At 35.9% G+C, this 20,002-nt stretch overlaps 1 pseudogene; it reads left to right on the top strand.

Moving 5' to 3' along the window:
* Positions 1-16: 16 nt before the first annotated feature.
* LOC143649342 (vomeronasal type-2 receptor 116-like) lies at positions 17-7,931 on the top strand (annotated as a pseudogene).
* Positions 7,932-20,002: the final 12,071 nt, after the last annotated feature.

The raw sequence follows: 20,002 nt of genomic DNA, 5'->3' as shown, positions 1-20,002 counted from the left end.
AATTTTTTGGGACAACATGGAGAGAACTTGTTCTTTAACTGACTATATAAGCAGGGTACTATAGAATATACTATAAATAAATTATCTCATTTAATTCTGCCCCCTGCAATTGCTGCAGCTATTGATAAGCTTGCTTTGCAAGCTGATGCTTTTGGAGAATTCAGATAGCAAAAGAATCATTGGTTTTGATTCTTCCACTAAGATTTTCCTGCATCCCACAACCACCGATTGATTTGATCTCCTTGTATTTGGAATTTTCTACTGAAACTGACTGCTATTTTATAAACATTGTTGTATTTTAATCTTCCATATGCTTCCATTTGTTTTCCTTCGTTGGAAGCTAATAATCAAATTGCATTATGAAGCAAGGATTTACAGAGGATCAGGGGTGTTCCTGAGTTTGGGTTTTCTGTCCTCAATATTGGGACACACTTCTTCAAAAATGATGCACATCTTTTAGCTGCACTCATTTCTGAGGAACATCCAATTTAACAATCCTGCTGGTGACCCAGTGAATTTGGATGATGCAAGAAAATTGGATGCCTGTTATGTCATTCTCAACTTCTGCAATTTTCCAGAAGGTTTTGGACTTAAAGTCAAAGTAGGAGAATTTGCCTCAGATGTTCCACGTGATCAACAATTGTCTGTATATGAATGTTTGATAGCATAGGCCTTAGGATTTTCCGAGGTGAGTGGGACCCAGGCCATGCTTTTTTTATATTACACATAAATTATCAAAATCTTGTCTTTGGGGGTTTTCTGAATCCTTACTGTTCACTAAATGGGCAAATCCAGGCATTTAACAGCTCACCTTTCAAGTGGAAGATTTTCCTTTTATGCGCTATCCAATGTATGGAAAAAGAATACATTTATTCAAACACATATCTCTAAATTATTATATATTTCACACCACACAATATAGATGACACCCATCAATTAACTTGATTTATTTAAAATTTAAATTTGTTAACGGTCCAATATCCGAAATAGCCTAATTATTAGATGGTTAAAGTCACTTTGTTAACAACACATATATGATTTTCTTCAGACTCCCCTGTCTGTATGCAGTGACAGGTGTATTCCTGGATTCCGGAAAACTGCTCAGGAAAGAAAGCCTGCCTATTGTTTTCTTTGCACCCCCTGCCCAGAGAATGAGATTTTCAATGAGACAGGTAATTGAGTATACACACTGAAAGTCCCCACCTCTCCTTTATGTCTCCAAACCACACAAGGAATTGGAAAGAATATGGAAAACAAATTCAGAGTCAAAATTCTTCCTTCCTTCATTTAGTAGTTTGATTTTTATAATCAATAATATTTTCCATTGAAATAACTCTCTCTGCCCTGAATTAGCTTGAGTCACTGCAGGCAAAATCTTTTCCAGGAAACACTCTTTTTACCACACCACATTAACCTGTTTCATCCATATCTTGGAATTTAACACACGGTATTATAATTACCTGCTTCTGTTCTTGTTTGAATGTCTATTTAGATTACATTGAAGGCATGGATTTAAACTACCCTCAGTTTTCCTGTGCCTAACACTGTGGACACAGAGTAGATGTTCAGAAAAGTTGTGATTGATTTAAGAAGAAGGTATTTCTATGTTGCTTAACATGATGATGATAAAGCAGATGCTCAGTGAGTAGGTTTCAGTTTCTGCTCTGCTCTAGTTTAGAGCCGAGTAGGGGAGAAAAAATAGAGACAGTTTTCATTCATCCTTCAAGGCTGCAATAAAGGTGCATACAGGGACCATGGAACAGTATCTATGTTAGGAGGAGGGGATCATAGATTTCTCCATAGAGGCAGTAGAATTAGTATTAGAATTAGTATTAGGTGAGACAATTGAAGGGTGGAATAAATTCTTGTCAGAATTATTAGGATCAGGGAATTAAAAAACAAAGGTTCACATGAAAATATCACAGAGAAGATTGGGGTTGAAGATTAGGACAGGATGTAGAAAAGAGACAGAAAATCAATATTTCTGATTTTTCAATACTGTAGTTAACATCTTGAAATTACTTATATTCATGGTATTAAATGCTGGATTCACCTCTATAGTGATGATTTTCTAATTTTCTTTCTGTGGTTTATATGTAGTTTAATTCATAAAATACTTGCTATTATATCTGTTCTTTGAAACAAGTTGAGAATGACAATATAATCTGGTATTTAGTCAATTTGGGAAATGATTTATGGACACAGTGGGTATAAGGCAAGTTCGAGTATATGTTTCATGTACTCATATAAAGATTATTGCCCCCAATGTGTTCAGAAATTAAGAAATAAACTTTTAAACAATATATATTTAAAAGTATGGACCACAATAGAAGTTATAAAATGTTTTGAAATTGAAAATATTACATATCAAGTTTTATGGGATGGAATTATAGCTTCCTTAGAGAAAAATGTATAATTTTACATAATACATTTATTTATTATTTAGTGTGTACATTAATATGTATGTTCCAAGTATTCATCACAAAATTAAAAAGAACAGCAAACTGAACATAAAGAAATTAGAAGACAGAAAGTTATAAATAAAGAAGAAAAGTTAATAAAAGCCAAATAAGGAGAGGATAATACAGTCAAAGCCAATTCCAGTGGAAGACAAAATGGGAAAGCCCTAGAAAGATGTATTTTTAAAAATTACATGATAAATTACAGCAGGAGTTGAAAGTGGGTCATCTGTATAGACATTTTTCAGCATCATAAAAAAGATAGTAAAAACAACTTCAGGCTAATACACTTGAAAATCTGAATGAAATTCACAAATTCCCAGAAAAGTAAAAGTTACTAAACAGTCCCAAGAATAAATTTTAAAAATCTGAAAAGTTTGATATCTACCAAGGATACTGAATCCCTAGTTTAAAATATTCTCATAAAGTTATATTGCAACCAATGGCTTCATTGGGGAATTCTACCAAATTTTAAAGGAAAACATAATACTCATTTACTATTTCAGGTAATAGGAAAACTTCACAATTCACTTTATGAGAAGAGCATAACATTGGTACCAAAATCTGTCAAGATCATTTCAAGAAAGGTAATTTACAGGACACTTTCTTTTTTGAACATAAAGTCACATATTTTTAAAAATCTACATTCCCAATCCATCTCTACTTTATAAAGAGGGTATATCATGACACAGTTTAGCTGTGCAAAGTAATTCATCACATGAACTACTGAAAAGGGAAAATAATCATCTAAATAAATGCAGGAGAATATTTAATACAATTCAACACCCATTCGTGATCTTAAAACAAATAACAAAAAAACAATTCATCAAATCAAATCAGGAATAGAAGGAAACCATCTTAATCCCATAAGGAATACTTCCTGAAAACTAGAGCAAGCATTCAAGTTCATGGTGCAATAGTGAAAGCATTTCAGGGCAGAGAGATCAAGAATAAGACTAAAGTGCTGAATAATACCACTTCTACTAGACATTACCCTGGGGATCCTGCCCAGCGGATTAAGTAAAGAAGTGAAAGGAATCAACACAGAAATGATAAAACTGATTTTGTTTGCCAGTGATATTATTGTGTAAAGATAAAATATGAAGATTTTTATAAACTTATTTCAGTGGTCTGAGTACAAGGAAATTAGACAGATATAAATTTATATAGGCCAGTCATAAGGCATTCTAAAATGAAATTTTAAAAGATGACATTGTAATATCTTGAAAACACAAAAATTCACATAAATAAAAGTAAAGCAACTTTGGAAAGACTGTGCTCATAAAGTTATAGAAGCATATTAATAGCATTTTTAATAAGACTGAAAGTAATGGAAAGATAATCCATACCCAGTGATGAAAAGATGCAACATTTCAGGATGCCAGTGCTCTCTAAATTGATTGAGTGATTCAGTGCAATTGCTATCACAGTCACAACTATTTTTGGATTTAGAACTTATTAAAAAAATTCTTAAGAATATGAAGAAAACAAAAGCATAGCTAAACCAAACTTGAAGATAAAGAATGAAATAGGAACACTTCTCCTGTTTCAAGATTTTTAAAGTCACAGTAATGTGGTTCAGCATAAGGATATAAAATAAGTGAAAGGAATGAAGTGGCAAATCCAGAAACGCATTGGTCAAAAATGGACTAAACAATGGGAGAATTATTATAGATCTAAATGCAAAAAGTTAAAAAATGTAAATGAAGTCAAAGGAGAAAAATTCTTTCAACTTAAGAAAGCAAAAATTTCTTAAACAAGACAGTTAAAGCCTCACTCTTAAAGCCAAATTTAAATAAATGCAAGTATAGGAAACTACAATTTCCTGTTCATCAGTGGAATGTCAAGCATCTGGTGTAATAACATATTAAAAATAGATAGGGGATGGGCTACGGTGGCTCAGCAGACAGAGTTCTCACCTGTCATGTTGGAGACCTGGTTCAATTCCCAGTGCCTGCCCAAGCCAAAAAAAAAAAGATAGACAGGACCGGGCACAACAAGAAAACTCACTGCTTTCCCACTCTCTACATGGGATATGACTCCCAGGGGTATGGAACTTCCTGGCAACATGGAACAGAAATCCTAGAATGAGCTGGGACTTAGCATCAAAGGATTGAAAAAACCTTCTCAACCAAATGGGGGAAGAATGAAATGAGACAAAATAAATTGTCAATGGCTGAGAGATTCTAAACAGAGTCAAGAGGTTATTCTTATGCATTGAATAGATATCACCTCTTTAGTTAAGGTGTAATGGAGAGGCTGGAGGAAACTGCCTGAAAATGCAGAGCTGTGCTCCAGTGGCCAAATTTCTTGAAGATAATTGGATGATGATATGACTGTCGAAGTGTGACTATGTGGTTGTGAGAGCCTTGTGTCTCTTGCTCCTTTTGTCTACCATATTGATGGACAAGTAAAACATATGGATTAAAAATAAATATATAATAGGGGGAACAAATGTTGAAATAAATTTCATAGATTGAAATGCTGGTGATCAGTGAAGGGGAGGGGGAAAGGGTATGACATGGATGAATTTTTTTCTGTTTTCTTTCTATTGCTTTTTCTGAATTGATGCAGATGTTCTAATAAATGACCATATGATGACAATACAAGTATGTGATGATAGTGTGAGTTTTTTATTATATAACAAGAATGGAATGATCATATGATAAGAATGTTTGTGTTTGTATGTGGTTATGAAACATAAATAGAAAATAAATAAATTTAAAAGAAATAGATAAGACTAAACAAAAAATAAAAGAAAAAATAGATTGGGTCAATAAGAAACCACATCTGGAATATGTAAACAAGACATGAAGAAAATCCTTTAGTAAAAAGGACATGCCTTGTGAACAGGCTCTTCATACAAAAGCATTTCTAAATATGCAATGTACATTTGAGATAGCGCTCAAATTAATTAGTCTCAAAGAAATTGCAAATGAAAATCTTAGTGAAATACCTCAAAATATCCCCCATAATAGCTAAAACTAAACAGATATTGTGTCAAGTGTCAAGAGAGAATTTGGAACAATTGGAAATCCAATATGGTTTGTTGGAGTAAAAACCGGTGTGGCCATTTGGAAAATGTATGGTATTGCATGCAAAGGTGGGTACTTCTCTATTATATGACAGAGAAATACACCATCATATTCGTATCAGACATACAAAGATGTACATAGCAACATTATTATTAATAACCAAATCCCATAAAAAATCCAAACATCTATCAGTAGCAAAATGGGAAATATAAAACAGAATGTGTTAATATAACTGAATTCTATCCAGGAGTATAAGTGTATGGATTATACCACCGCACAAGCACAAAGATCACCACATTTTCAAAATGTAAAATAGCAAGTGTTGGAAAGGACACAGAGAAATTGGAATTCTAATGCACCATTGATAGGAATGTAAAATTGTGTAACCATGTCGAAATCAGTATGGCAGTTGCTTTAAAAATTAAATGTAGAATTGCCATATGACCTGGCAATTACACTCCTAGGCATATACCCAAACACAGTGAAGACAGATTCTCAAATAGGTACTTGGGCACGGTGATTATAGCAGTATTAGTCCCAGTAGCCAACAGGTGGAAAATACCCATGTCCATCAACAATGAATGGATAAACAAAATATGGTGTATATGCACAATGAAATATTATTTGGCCACAAATAAAAATGAATTTCTGAGATATGCTGCTACATGAAAGAACTTTGTAAACATTATACTCATTAAAATAACTAAGACGCAAAAGAACAGATAATGTAGAGAGCCAATTATAAGAGATGTCTAGAAACTAAAAACCCAAGAGACAGAAAAGTAGATATTACTAAGGGGTTGGGCACAGAGGAAATGGGAAATGTATGTTTGCTGGACATGATATGTTTGCAAAAGGAAAATAACAAAACATGTATTTAAAAAGTGATTGAACTGTACGGGTGGTTCAGTGGTTAGAATGCCTGTCTTCCATACAGAATACTCAAGCTCAATTTCTGGATCATGCATCCAAAAGAAAATGTGATTGAACTATAGCTATATTCAGTGGTATTAATGGTTCTCAGAAACATATTATTTGGTAAAAGTACATAAGCAGAATTAATTTATAGAGTCAGAAATAAAGGAGGTACTTTCTTTGGAGATATGCCAGGGATAATGGTTTCAAAGGGTAAGGAAAGGGGCTTCTTATGGGGTTGAATATGTTTTATTCTTTGGCTTGGTGTGGTATTACAGTGTTAACATCCTCAAAATTCATTTATCAATACACTTATGATATATACCCTTTTATGAAATATACTATATGCCAATACATATTTAAAAGGAAAACAAATAAAGCCCAACAGTGAATGATAAATGCAACCGTTATGAAATTGATAGTCAAAGGAAGACCATCGGTTTAAGGGAACACTTGGGTGATGAAAACCAAACACGGTGAAACACAGAAATCCATACGAGCTGGACTGAATTTGGCAAAAATTGTCCACTGTGTATCATTTGGGGTCCTGTGAATAAGAGAAAATTATTGGGCTAATGGCTCTTTGCATTTCTCACCAGATACAGACCAGTATATGAAGTGTACAGATTATCAGTATGCAAACAGGAAGAGAACTCGCTGCCTCCAAGAAGCTGTGAACTTCCTGGCTTACGAAGACCCTCTGGGAATGACTCTGGTCTGCATGGCCCTTTGCTCCTCTTTGCTCACGGCTGTTGTTCTTGGAGTCTTTGTGAAGTGCCAGGACACTCCCATAGTCAAGGCCAACAACAGAGCTCTCAGCTACGTCCTGCTCATCTCCCTGCTTCTGTGCTTCCTCTGTTCCATCCTCTTCATCGGTCATCCTAACACAGCTACCTGCATCTTCCAACAAATCTCATTTGTAATGGCATTCACCATGGCCATGTCCACTGTCTTGGCCAAAACCATCACCGTGGTTCTGGCCTTCAAGGTCACCGTATCAAGGAGAAGGATGAGGTAATGGTTGGGGTAAGGGGCACCTAACTCAGTTATTGCCATCTGCTCCCTGGTCCAGATGAATCTCTGTGGAATCTGGCTGGGAACTTCTCACCCATTGATTGACATAGACACACACTCTGAGCCTGACAATATCATCATCGAGTGCAACAAGGGCTCCATCACTGTCTTCTACTGTGTCCAGGGGTACCTGTGATGCTTGGCCCTGGAGAGCTTCATTGTAGCTTTCATGGCTAAGAACCTGCCCAATACCTTCAATGAAGCCAACTTCTTGACCTTCAGCATGCTGGTGTTCTGTGGTGTTTGGGTCACTTTCTTCCCCATCTACCACAGCACCAAGGGGAAGGTCATGGTGGCCGTGGAGATCTTTTCCATCTTGGCCTCCAGTGCTGGATTGTTGGGCTGCATCTTTGCCCCCAAACGCTATGTTATTTTGTTAAGGCCAGAGAGGAACACTCAGCATGGACTACGATGCAAAACCTATTCTGGGCACAGTAAGCCTCCTTAAGTTTTAACTCATGTTTCCCACAATTAATAGAAACCACAGATTTCCATTGTCATATTTTAAATATAGTCTCTGTTTCTAAATATACCTACAAATATATCTATTTCAAAATCCCTTAATATTTATTATTTTATTACTTTTTTCTCTCTTTAACAATAGAGGACTGTTTTAATATGCTGGACTTGATGGTATTTTTTGTTTGATAGCTGACAAAACATTTCTGTCCTCTTTATTGCATCATTTTACACCTTAAGAGAGAGTAAAACCTCATGATACCTGTGCCATTGAAAAGTGTGCCTGACAGAAATGTTATTTAGTGAAGATCATCTGAAAGAAGAGTACTTTGCCCTGTCCTCTCTAGGTTCTCTGAAGTCCACCTCTGATCATATTCCAACAGGAAGCTTTGTGCATGGACCATTAGCTTTGCTTCTCTCAGAATAACCTTCTGAATACAGTATATTTAATGACATGCCCTGGTTTCAGGAAACAGACATGAATAAATATTTCTTTTTTTAATCATAAAACTGTTATGAAAAGCACTGTTCATTTTGCCTCTCAGAGTCTTAACTAAAAGGAAGGTTTCACTATAAGAAAATTATTTGAGTTGATATCTAAGAATGTCTGCCATTTTTCTAAGAAAATAATATCTTCATTGATAATAAGAATTGTGTGGTTGATGCTCAGCCACAGCAACTAGAATAACATTTATGATCAAAATATTTGTGTTATGCTCCATTCTTTGGTACTGATTTTCTCTTTCTGTTCATTAGCCATGCACAGTTATTCCTTCCACATCACAACTTTCCCCATTGCCATTTCCATATATTGTGGGTGAGCATAAGACATTAACTGGGAATTTGGGGGGAGTTTGTGGAAGCCGCAAATTAGCTGCTGCAGGTGGTGCCATTACTACGACATTGAGTTGGCCTTAACACATATGAGGAAAAAGAAAAGGAAATCTATGTAGCTGTTGTGTCAGCTACAGCAGAATCTGCAAAGCATTTGCATAAACCACTGTGATCTGCATACCTCTTGCATAGAAATTTCAACATGTTGGGGTGCAAGATTGTTATAATGAAGGCATCCTGGTTATGCTCTGGCATCAAACATGAAAAGGTTCAGTCCTTACATGATTTCTTCGAGGAAAATGTAGGTGAAAGGCTTTTTATAGATTTTCAGTCCAGCGAAAGACTAGGCTGAAATTAAAAAAAAAAGTTTAGTCTATGCAATGTAAAAGTAACAGGAGAGGGAGCATTTCTGATGAAGAGGAAGGTAAGGACTTTACCAAAACTGAAGAAAACTGGTGTGAAAGGAGGGCCAAAAAATTTCTACACAAATTTTCCAGATCATGGTGGGGTGGTGGGGAATGCCAAAAGCCCCCTGCAATGGGGAAGGGATAACTGTATTATGCTGTTTTGTTGTAAATAAGCAAATAATGATATACCTTGTTGTCAATAAAGCCAAATTCTCTTTTAGAGATGCAACTTTCTGCCCAGTGGAAATATTCGAATGATGATGATGTTTAAGATGCATTAGTTTACTCAAACAGTTCATCATCACCTAACCTTTTTCAACATCCTTATGTCTGGGATTCCTCAGAAATCTAATAAATCTGGATTATAGCTCTGGACCCTCTATGGTCTTTGAAAAGTCACTTAATCTCTTACAACTCAGTATAATACCATGTGCCCTGCTTGACTAATAAAGTGCTATGTAGAATGATGACTTCTCTCTGAAGTGAGGTGCTTCAAAAAAGACTAAAGAGTCCCTAACAGTTTTCCAATTTATGACACTGCTTTATGCAACAAAGAGGAGTGAGGAAGAGAACTAAAACAGAAGTCTTTAAACAGGGATTTTGCATTGCACTCAAAGTAAATATATTGGTAACTATTGCCAACTTTCACTCCGTACACTCTGCATCCTTTTGAATTCCCACCAGTAAAGAGTAAGAACACCCATTTCTCTCTAAACACACCGATGGAGAGTTTTCTCACCCAAGTATTGGTCACGTTAATAGATAAAATATGTTTTATCCGTGCAGTTTAAATTGCATTTCTCTTACAATGAATAAGCATGATTATCTTTTTCACAAATATCCACAGGGTAATTTTTAATATCCTTTTTGTGAACTGAGCATTTATTTCCTTCCCTCACTTTCTATTGCTTGTAGATCTTTTATCCTTTGGGTTTTTAGAAGTTCTTTATATTAGGGATATAAGCCATTGTCTTTGATAAACTAGCACTATATTCTTCCAGTGTGTTGTTTTAATTTCATTTATATATCTTAGCCACATAGACTGCCTCCCAGAAATTCTTAAATTCACAGAGGAAACAGAGGTTAGAATGATATATGATTGCTGGCTTTGATAATTAAAGTCATTGTCATATCTCCATCTCTGACTCTTCTGCCCACCTTCTCTTATAATAATCCCCCCTATAATTGCATTAGGTCCACCCATATAATCCAAAGCAATGTCCTCCTCTCAAAATCCTTAGCTTAATCAAATTTGCAAGGTCTCCTTTTCCACAGAAGTTAACATATTTGCAGGTTCCAAGGATTAAGATATGGGCATCTTTGGGGGATAAAAAGAGTGTTTATGTAAACAACTCATCCAAATACTCTTATGTTTCCTTTGTAAAATGATGGTAAAAATTTTCAACCTGTTAGATAATCAGGGAGATATATATACTAAATACTTACCAAGTATTGTTTTATTTTGGATAAAAAATAACAGCTTTATGAAAATATGTCTTACTAAATAAGATTCACACTCTCTTCCACAGAAGAGATGGGGAGCAAGCTTGACTAAACAAAATGAAAAACATTATCCCTGGACCTCCATTTTTTATCCCTACTTCCTTTCCTGTGCCTGTAATTTCACAAACATGGTTCTGGTGATCACACATTTTTCAAAGATGGATGATGCACCTTTTGACCTCATTTGTTCTCAAAATATACTTGTTTGTAGTGTATTTCAGAGAATTTGCCTCTTGTTCAGTTCTTTCTTTTTTATCTTTCTGGTTTCTTAAAACTGAACCTGCATTAAGGATGTGTAACAATCTGAGGCAGCCAATTCTACTCAGTCTTTGAATGGGCACACTTAAAATTGGCAAACGTATGATACATATGGTGCTGCTTTTAAGATAATATTTAGTATTGCATTTTAACAAACTTTTTAAATAGAGCCAAGAGTTTCGGTCAAGAGATTTAATATACATCTCTGCTTTATATGAGGCCAGATTTTATGAAAATCCAACTGCAACAAATGAGATCATTTTTGATGAGCAACTTTCACTTCTCCCAGTGTCAGTCTTTCAAATACAATACTTATTCTTAGAATAAAGTTCAAATCCTTAAAAGAAACTAGAAAATCTGTGGAGTCTGACCACTGTCTATCTTTCTCACATCTTCTCCATCCCCATTTTGTTCCATAGATTGTTTTTCTTAGGGCACTTGCCTAATTACTCTGGCTAGAACTTCCAGCACAATGATAAATAACAGTGGTGAGAGTAGGCACCCTTGTCTTGTTCCTGATCTTAGAGGGAAAGCTGTCAGTCTCCCCACATTGAGAATGAAGTTAACTGTCAGTTGTTCATATATTCCATTTATCATGTTGTGGAAGTTCCCTTCCGTACCTATCTTTTGATGTGTTTTCATCAAGAAGGGATGTTAAGCTTGACACATTCATTTTCTGCATCAACTGAGATGACCATTTGGTTTTTCCACTTTGATTTATTGTTATGGTGTATTACAGTAATTGTTTTTCTCATGTTAAACAAGCTTTGCATACCTGGAATAAATCCACTTAGTCAAGGTTTGTAATTCTTTTAATGTACTGCTAGATCCAATTTGCAAGTGCTTCATTAAGTATTTTACATCTATATTCACTAAAGAGATTGATCTGTAATTCTTTTTGTAGTATCTGTCTCTTTCTCTGGCTTTGGTGTGATGTTGGCTTTATGGAATGAGTTTGGTAGCTTTCCTTCCTCTTCAGTTTTTTAGAAGACTCTGAGCAGAATTTTTTTTGAATACATGGTGGAATTCACATGTGAAGCCATCTGATCCTCCACTTTTCTCTTTTGAGAGCATCCTGATGACTGATTCAATCTGTACTTGTTATTGCTTTGTTGAGGTCATCTATTTTTGAGTCAATACTGATTGTTCATGCCTTTCTCGAAATTTATCCATTAAATCTATGTTGCCTAGTATATTAGCATATAATTTTTTATTTTACCCCCTCATTACATCTTTTATTTCTGTGGGGCCACTGGTTATGTCCCCTCTTTCATTTCTGATTTTATTTAGACCTATCCTCTCTCTTTTCATGTCAGCTTAGTCAAGTATCCATCAATTTTAATGATTTTCTCAAAATATCAACTTCTGTTTTTGTTGATTTTCTCAATTGTTTTCATATTCTCAATTTCATTTATCTCTGTTCTAATCTTTGCTGTTTCTTTCCTTTTGTTTGCTTTGGGGATAGTTTGTTGTTCCTTTTCTAGTTCTTCCAAGTGAACATTTAAGTCCTTAACTTTTACTCTTTCTTCTTTTTTTAATATAGGCATGCTGCATGCCATAAATTTTAATATGTTGTATTCTCATTTTCATTTGCCTTGAGATATTCACTGATTTCTCTTGTAATTTCTTTCTTGATCCACTGATTGTTAAAGAGTGTGTTGTTTAGCCTCCAAATATTTCTGCATTTTATGGCCCTCTGCCTTCTATTGATTTCCAACATCATTTCATTATGATCTGAGAAAGTATTTTGAGCAATTTCAATCTTTTTATATTTATTGATACTTGCTTTGTGACACAGCATATGGTCTATCCTTGAGAATAAGCAATGAACAATCGAGAAAAATGTGTATCCTACTGTAGTGTGCTGTAATGATCTGAAATGTATGATAAGTCTGGTTCATTTTTCATATTGTTCAAAATCTGTTTCCTTACTGATCCTGTGTCTAGAAGGTCTAGCAATTGATGATTGTGAGGAATTAATTTTCCAACTTATTATTGTAGAGGTGTCTACTTCTCCCTTCAGTTTTGTCAGTGTTTGCCTCTTCTATTTTGGAACACTGTGGCTTGGTGCATAAATATTTTTGATTGTCATGACATCTTGTTGAATTACTCATTTTATTAATTTATAGTGTCCTTATTTGTCTCTCCTGTTTTACCTTTGAAGTCTATTTTGTCAGATATTAGTATACCTACTCCTGTTATTTTCAGACTTCTGTTTGCATGAAATATCCTCTCCAACCTTTCACTTTCAACCTATTTTTGTCCTTGGGTTTAAAATGAGTCCCCCGCAGAAAGCATATAGCTTGATCCTGTTTTTAATCCATTCTGCCAGTCTATACCTTTTGATTGGGTAGTTAATCCATTAACATTTAATGTTATTACTGTAAATGCAGTACTTTCTTCTACCATTGTGTCTTTAGAATTTTATATGTCATACCTTTTTTCTCTTTTCACTTTCTTGATAGACTTCATTTCTACACTTTTTTCCAGATGTCTCTCATATTTTTCTATCTGCTTTTACTTCTGTTTCTAATATTCCTTTGAAAAGCCAATCTCTTAGTCACAAATTCTCTCAGTGATTGTTTGTCTGAAAATATTTTAAGCTCCTCCTCATTTTTAAAGGACAGTTTTGCTGGGTATAGAATTCTTGGTTGGCAGTTTTTCTGTGTTGGAATCTTAAATATATCATACCACTTCCTTTTCGTTTCCATGGTTTCTGCCAAGAAATCCACACATAGCCTTATCATGCTTCCCTTGGGTGTGATAGACTGCTTTTCTCTGCTGCTTTCAAAACTCTCCCTTTTTCTTTGACATTTGACAATCTGATTAGTAAGTACCTTTGAGTAGGTTTACTTAGGTCTATTTTGTTTGAGGTGTGCTACACTTGAATATGTGTCATTCATAAGAGATGGGAAATTTTCAGGGATCATTTCCTTCATTATTCTTTATACTCCTTTCCCTTTTCTTCTCCTTCTGGGACACCTATAATGCAATAATTGTGTGTTCCATGTTGTCATTCAATTCCCTGAGACCCTGCTCATATTTTTCCTACTTTTTTCTTACGAGTCAGATTTCAGATGTCCTGTCTTCTAGTTCACTAATCCTTTCCTCTGCCTCTTCAAATTGACTGTTATAGGTTTTCATTGTTTTTTCATCTATTCCATTGTGCCATTTGTTTCCACGAATTCTGCAATTTGTTCTTCAAACTTTCTAGTTCTTTGTTTGCCCAATGTCCTCTTTATATCATCCCTCAATTCATCAATTTGGTTTTTGATGAGATTTTGTATGTCTCTCTGAACATTCTAAATTGGTTGTTTTAACTTGTCTATCTCATTTGAAGTGTTGGTTTGTTTCTTTAACAGGGCTATATCTTTGATTTTCCTATTATGACTCATTATTTTTCCTGGCATCTAGGCATTTGATTTCCTTAATTACTTTATTCTGGAGGTTGTTTTCACTCTTTTACTTGGGGTTTTCTTGCTGGATGACTTTGTGATCTATCTGTCTTTGACATTCAGTTCAACTTATTCTAGATCTCTAGTATAAGTTCTCTTTAACTGATCATAATTTTGTCAGTTCTTATTTTTCCTGTTGCTTTCCCTGCCTAAATAGAGCCCTTTCTTAGGATGGTCTCCTCAGATATTATTGACCTCAGTCAGAATTTCCCAGACTAGACATGCCCATGTCTCAGGAAGTGAGAGTATTCAGCATCAGTTTTCCCTGAGAGTGAGACTCAGAAGTTCTCTGACTTTCCTATGAAGCCTCTAGACTCTCTGCTTTTCCTATCCTACTCAGCACATGGCATTTTGAGTCAGCCACTCCCTAACAACCTTAAATAATGTGGTGCCCTTAATTTCAGCAGCCCTCCATGCCAGTGCTGTGGTGAGACAGAAGCTTAGGTGGTGGGTGCACTTTGATTGTTTGTGTTTCCAGCCCCTGGGGCCTGATTTCCCTGAGGGAGAGCTTCCACTTGAGCTGAGTCCCACCCTGCTTTTCTTGGGAAAATATACCTTTTAAGGGAATTAGCCCTTTTCACGTGACTAGTTACTTTTTCTCTCAGATGTGCCTTACTTCTGCTCTTGCCTGGGGTAGTGCTGGAACCTGAGAATGCTTGCAGTTCTATCTAGTGGACTGTTAAGAAGTAAACAAAAAGCAAAAAAACTTTTGAAAGCCAAACCCTTACTCCCTGCATTTGCCTTTCAAGAACTTGAGTTGGTATATGGCTCTATGTATCCCCAAGCTCTATGTGCTCTTTTCCAGCCCTTTTCTAGTATTCTGTGCTGTCCAACTCAAAAAGCCTCTTTTTTTTATTTTTCAGCAGTCCTGTCCTCTCTTTGCTGGGGCAAAATCTCCTGGTTCCTTTAGTGCTTACTCCAGTTTTTTCTATGCCCAGGGCCTGTTTTCAGTAGTCAAAATTTGCTAATTAATTCTACAATCAGAGCTTGGTTGAGTTAAGCCCTTGCTACTAGTAAAGTTAGTTTCCTTTCTCCTCAGGGTACCAGTGGGCCATACTCATGGTGGGGAGTTGGGCACTATCCTAAGCAATTTTGGAAACATATAGTTCTGTATGGGATCTCATCCCTTCCACTTTTTCTAGAGTGTATGGAAGCAGTTGTTCCATACACTTCCTGGCTATTTACCAGCTGCTCTGTAGGATTAACTAAATTCCACACCTAACTATGCCACCACCTTGTCCTGTCACACTTATGTTCCTTTGATCCAATCTTGTGGAGAAGGCCTATTGTTTAGTGGGAACTCTTAATTAGGTTGTTTCCGTGGAGATGGGACCCTGCCTATTCAAGTTGGTTCTTAATCCACTTGCTGAATTACTTTAAGAGAGAGACATTTTGAACAAAACTCAGAGCCAAAGGAAGCTAAGCACTAAATAAACCTCCCACAAAGATATTTTGGAGAAGACTGTAAGATAGTATTAAGTGTCTTCAATGTGATGAGGAGCCCCAGATGCCATCAGCCCTTGCCCTGAGGGTTTCTTGTTGGTGTCTTGTTGTGGACATTTACATGCCTTTAACTATAACATTGTAACCTAATAAACCCCTATTGTTAAACCCTAACCTATTTCAGGAATATTGTATTTTTGGCAGCTTTAGCAAAATGAAACACCTGCACAGTCCTAAATTTGGCTAAACCAAATTACAATATGTGTTTCCATCAGTGGCAGTGAATAAGTAAGAAATGATTACATGGCCTAATTTGAGCAATAGGTGAAAGTAAATTCTAAGATTTTTGCCCAAAATTTCATAACTTGTAGAGGATAACTCCCTGTTTTTTGCTTTATCAAATTAAAGTTTGGTTTCCTGTGCTTTGCAACCAAAACACACTCAAGTTATACAGTGATTTTGTAATTATGATAGAGTTAATGGGGGCAATACTGAGTAGTCTATCTTTATATCAAGAGGTAAAAGTGAGACTATATTATTTAAGATATTCTCTATTCTCCTGCTGTTGGTCCAGGTTTTCAGTATCATCTGCCTTTACATTCATTCACTTTCTCAAATTGTGTAGTTAACCACTGTCCTTCTATCCTTCTATTTTGTCCCTTTGGCAGCATTTTCCCTTACCCTCCATTCACCCATCCATAAACTCCATCTTTATTTTTCCACTGACCCTTTCTCTCCATCCATCTATCCCTCAATACATTAATCCTCACCATCTCTTCATTTAAAAATATTGTTCTTTTCATATATACACTTAAGAATCCAACAAGGGTGACATTTCAAAGGAAAATATATGTCAATACAATTTTAAATAGATGCAAAAACTGCAAATGGTAATTTACTCCAAACAGTCTCATAAAAAAGAACATCATGATCAATTAAGATTTTCCCAGAAATATATATTTGGCATTATTAATTAAATTTATAAATTTAATAAAAAAAGAATAATCACTTTGAGAGAAGTTAAAAAATACTTTGACCAAATCACAAAATTCCTAAGCTAGAAATGGAAGAAAATATCTTTAATTTTGAAAAGAGTATTAACTAGAGGGTGATATCATCAACACAGTGAATTAAAGAGCTACTGAATATCTCTCCTCAGAAGTTCAAGTAAAAAGGACAATTACATATTTTCAAGAAATCTGTAGAAAGATAGAGACTAGAGAAGGATCCTACAATGCCAAACTGAAGATAAAGAATAATATCAGGGGGAATGCGAGGATAGTTCAGTGGTAGAATTCTCTCCTGCCAGGCAGGAGACCTGGGCTCAATTCCCAGCCGATGCACTTACCAAATAAACAAACAAGCAAAGTAAACAAATGAAAAACCAACCAAATAAAAATTCAACAAATGGTGCTGCAATAAGGGGATACTCACACAGAAAAAGAATGAAATGGGACCCCTGCCACATGGCATACAAAAAAAATGTAGAAGAAGAACAATATCAGGTAGAAGACCTCTGTACAGGGGCATCAGTCCTTTCACCTCTCCCTCACTTCATCTCACACACAGTGATGAAAGGGCTCAGAAATAGCAGCTTGAGTACCCCACAGAATATAAAATCTCTCACAACAGTGAGAAAGACCCACGGGATGTGTGAGGACATTTCAAGGTCCAGGTCAGTGAGTGATAAAGACTCTAACAAAACATGGATGCACACTGTAATTCCAGCCCTGGGCACAAAAACCCTTCCCCCATTCCTGAAGGATACAATGACAGGTGGACTGACCCCAACTTGGGGGCCAGCTTAATTTTAGGCCAGATGTGGGAGTTCTCTTACACAAATAAATTGGGGGACTCAAGCCCACACTGAGCCAGAATTTGGCTGATGGAGGCAGAGCAAAGGATGTGCACAGTCCCAGCCCCATACAGCCAGACATAACCTGGGCTACAATGCAAATAGCTTCTGAGGAATATTGAGTTATTGGCTAGCTTCATCTCCTGGGCATACAATAAAGCACAAGGGTACTGAAGGGCTTTTCCCGAGAAACTTGAGAAAAACTCACTCAGACCATTTGAAGCTAGTTAAAACCCCGGCATGAAAAGAAAGCCATGTTTTGGCTAAGAAATACAGATGACCAAACTGTTAAAGCAGTGCCTTAAAACAAACCCAAGTCTTTGGACTGGTGAAATACAGAGCACCACTGGGACCCTGCAGACTTGTTTTACCCACAAAGACTTGCTTTGGTTCCAGTGCTTACAGCCCATCCCTGAGGCAGGCCACTGTGGGCATCTGGTTTTCAGGGAAGATCAGCACCATAGTTAGTATGACAAATGGCTGGCAAGAAGAATGAACAGAGATAGTACAAAGCCAACCAATTTAAAAAATTTTTGAAGAATAAACTATGCAAGGAAATCAAATGTCTAGATACCAGCAAAATATTAAAACTCACAACAGGGAACCAGAGATATGGCCCAACCAAAGAAACAAGCTAATAACTCAACTGAGCTACAGGAGTCGAAATAACTAATTACAGACGTTCAAACAAGTCTTCAAAATCAATTCAATGAGCTAAAGGAAAATGTGGAAAAAGAGATGAAGGATATAAAGAAGACAGGGTACCCGTGCTGAGGAAATTAAAAGCTTGAGAAAACAAATGGCAGAACTTATGGGATAGAAAGACACAATAGAAGAGATGAAAACCAAAGTGCAGACATAATAACAGCAGATTTGAAGAGGCAGGAGAAAGGACTAGTGAGCTAGAGGGCAGAACATCTGAAACACTACATATGAAAAAGCAGATAGGGAAAGGAATAGAAAAATATGAGCAGGGTCTTAGGAAATTGAAATGCAACATTACTGCACAAATATACTTGCTATGGGTGTCCCAGAAAGAGAAGAAAATGAAAAGGGGTAGTAAGAAAAATGGAAGAAATGACCATTGAAAACTTCTAAACTCTCATGAATGACATAAAATTAAGGAAGCAACAAGTGCAGTGTACACCAAACAGAATAGATCCAAATAGGCCTAAACCAAGGCACTTACTAACCACATTGTCAGATGAAGAGAGAAAGAAGAAAGATGTAATTGATTACATACAAGGGAATCTCAGTAAGACTAAGATTAAGGACAGATCTCTCAGAGGAATCCATGGAGGCTTGAAGGCAATGATATAATATATTTACAAAATTGAAAGAGGAAGACTGCAAACCAAAAATCCTATATCTAGCAAAACTTTCTTTTAAAAATGAGGGAGAGTTTAAAACGTTTAAAGATGAACAGACACTGAGAGAATGTGTGAACAATATACCTGTTTTAGGAATGAGTCTGGCTCTGCATTATGATATCAACAATGCCACCCTGACCAAAAGGGGGAAAGAAGTGTAACAAATAAAGTATCAGTGGCTGACAGAGTATAAATAGACTCAAGAGGCTGCTCTGTAGGTCATTCTTACACAAGCGTCAGTTAGACATTGCTACCTATAATAACTTGCCAAACCCCAACCAAAACTATTCCTGCCAATCTTAAAGAACAACTAAGGAGTGGGTTAGAAAGATCAAAGGTGTGGTGGAGTATTCAGAGAAAGTAGACCTTAACACATGAGTATGATTGCTGAATCATTAAATTGATATTTCTTTTAGTCTCTGGTATCTTATAGAAGTTAGAAATAAAAACCTAAAATTGTGGAATTGTAACTCATACCAAATTCTGAAATCTGTTGTACAACTAATTGTGATGTGCTTTGAAATTTATTGCTTTTTTGTATACATATGCTATTTTTCACAAAAAAGGAAAAATATATTGTGATGATAAAAATTATTTATTCTTCTAGCCTCCTATATTCTGGAGTAGCTAGAAGGAAAAATCTGAGAGAATGGTGTGGTAGCCCAAGACAAACTCTGGGAAGTGTCCTGTAACTACTTGTTGAACAGTGCTCTGAAAATTATTGCTTTTTCCTTTCTTTTCTTTGTATATATGTTATATTACACAATAAAAAATGTTTTTTGAAGTGGGAACCATTTTGGAAAAAGTTTTACAGCTCACACAGCCAGAGACCTTTCAATATGCAGAGAAGGAAAACAGCCCTAGGGGATCCTTAAGAAATGAGAAGCCAGGAGAGAAAGCTAGCAACTGACAGAGGTGTCCAGAGGCAAAGACCC

This window comes from Tamandua tetradactyla, chromosome 11 (genome assembly GCF_023851605.1).
Source record: "Tamandua tetradactyla isolate mTamTet1 chromosome 11, mTamTet1.pri, whole genome shotgun sequence".
In the NCBI taxonomy this organism is placed as follows: domain Eukaryota; kingdom Metazoa; phylum Chordata; class Mammalia; order Pilosa; family Myrmecophagidae; genus Tamandua; species Tamandua tetradactyla.
Note: the sequence above shows the minus strand (reverse complement) of the source record. Positions and strands in the feature narration are given on the sequence as shown.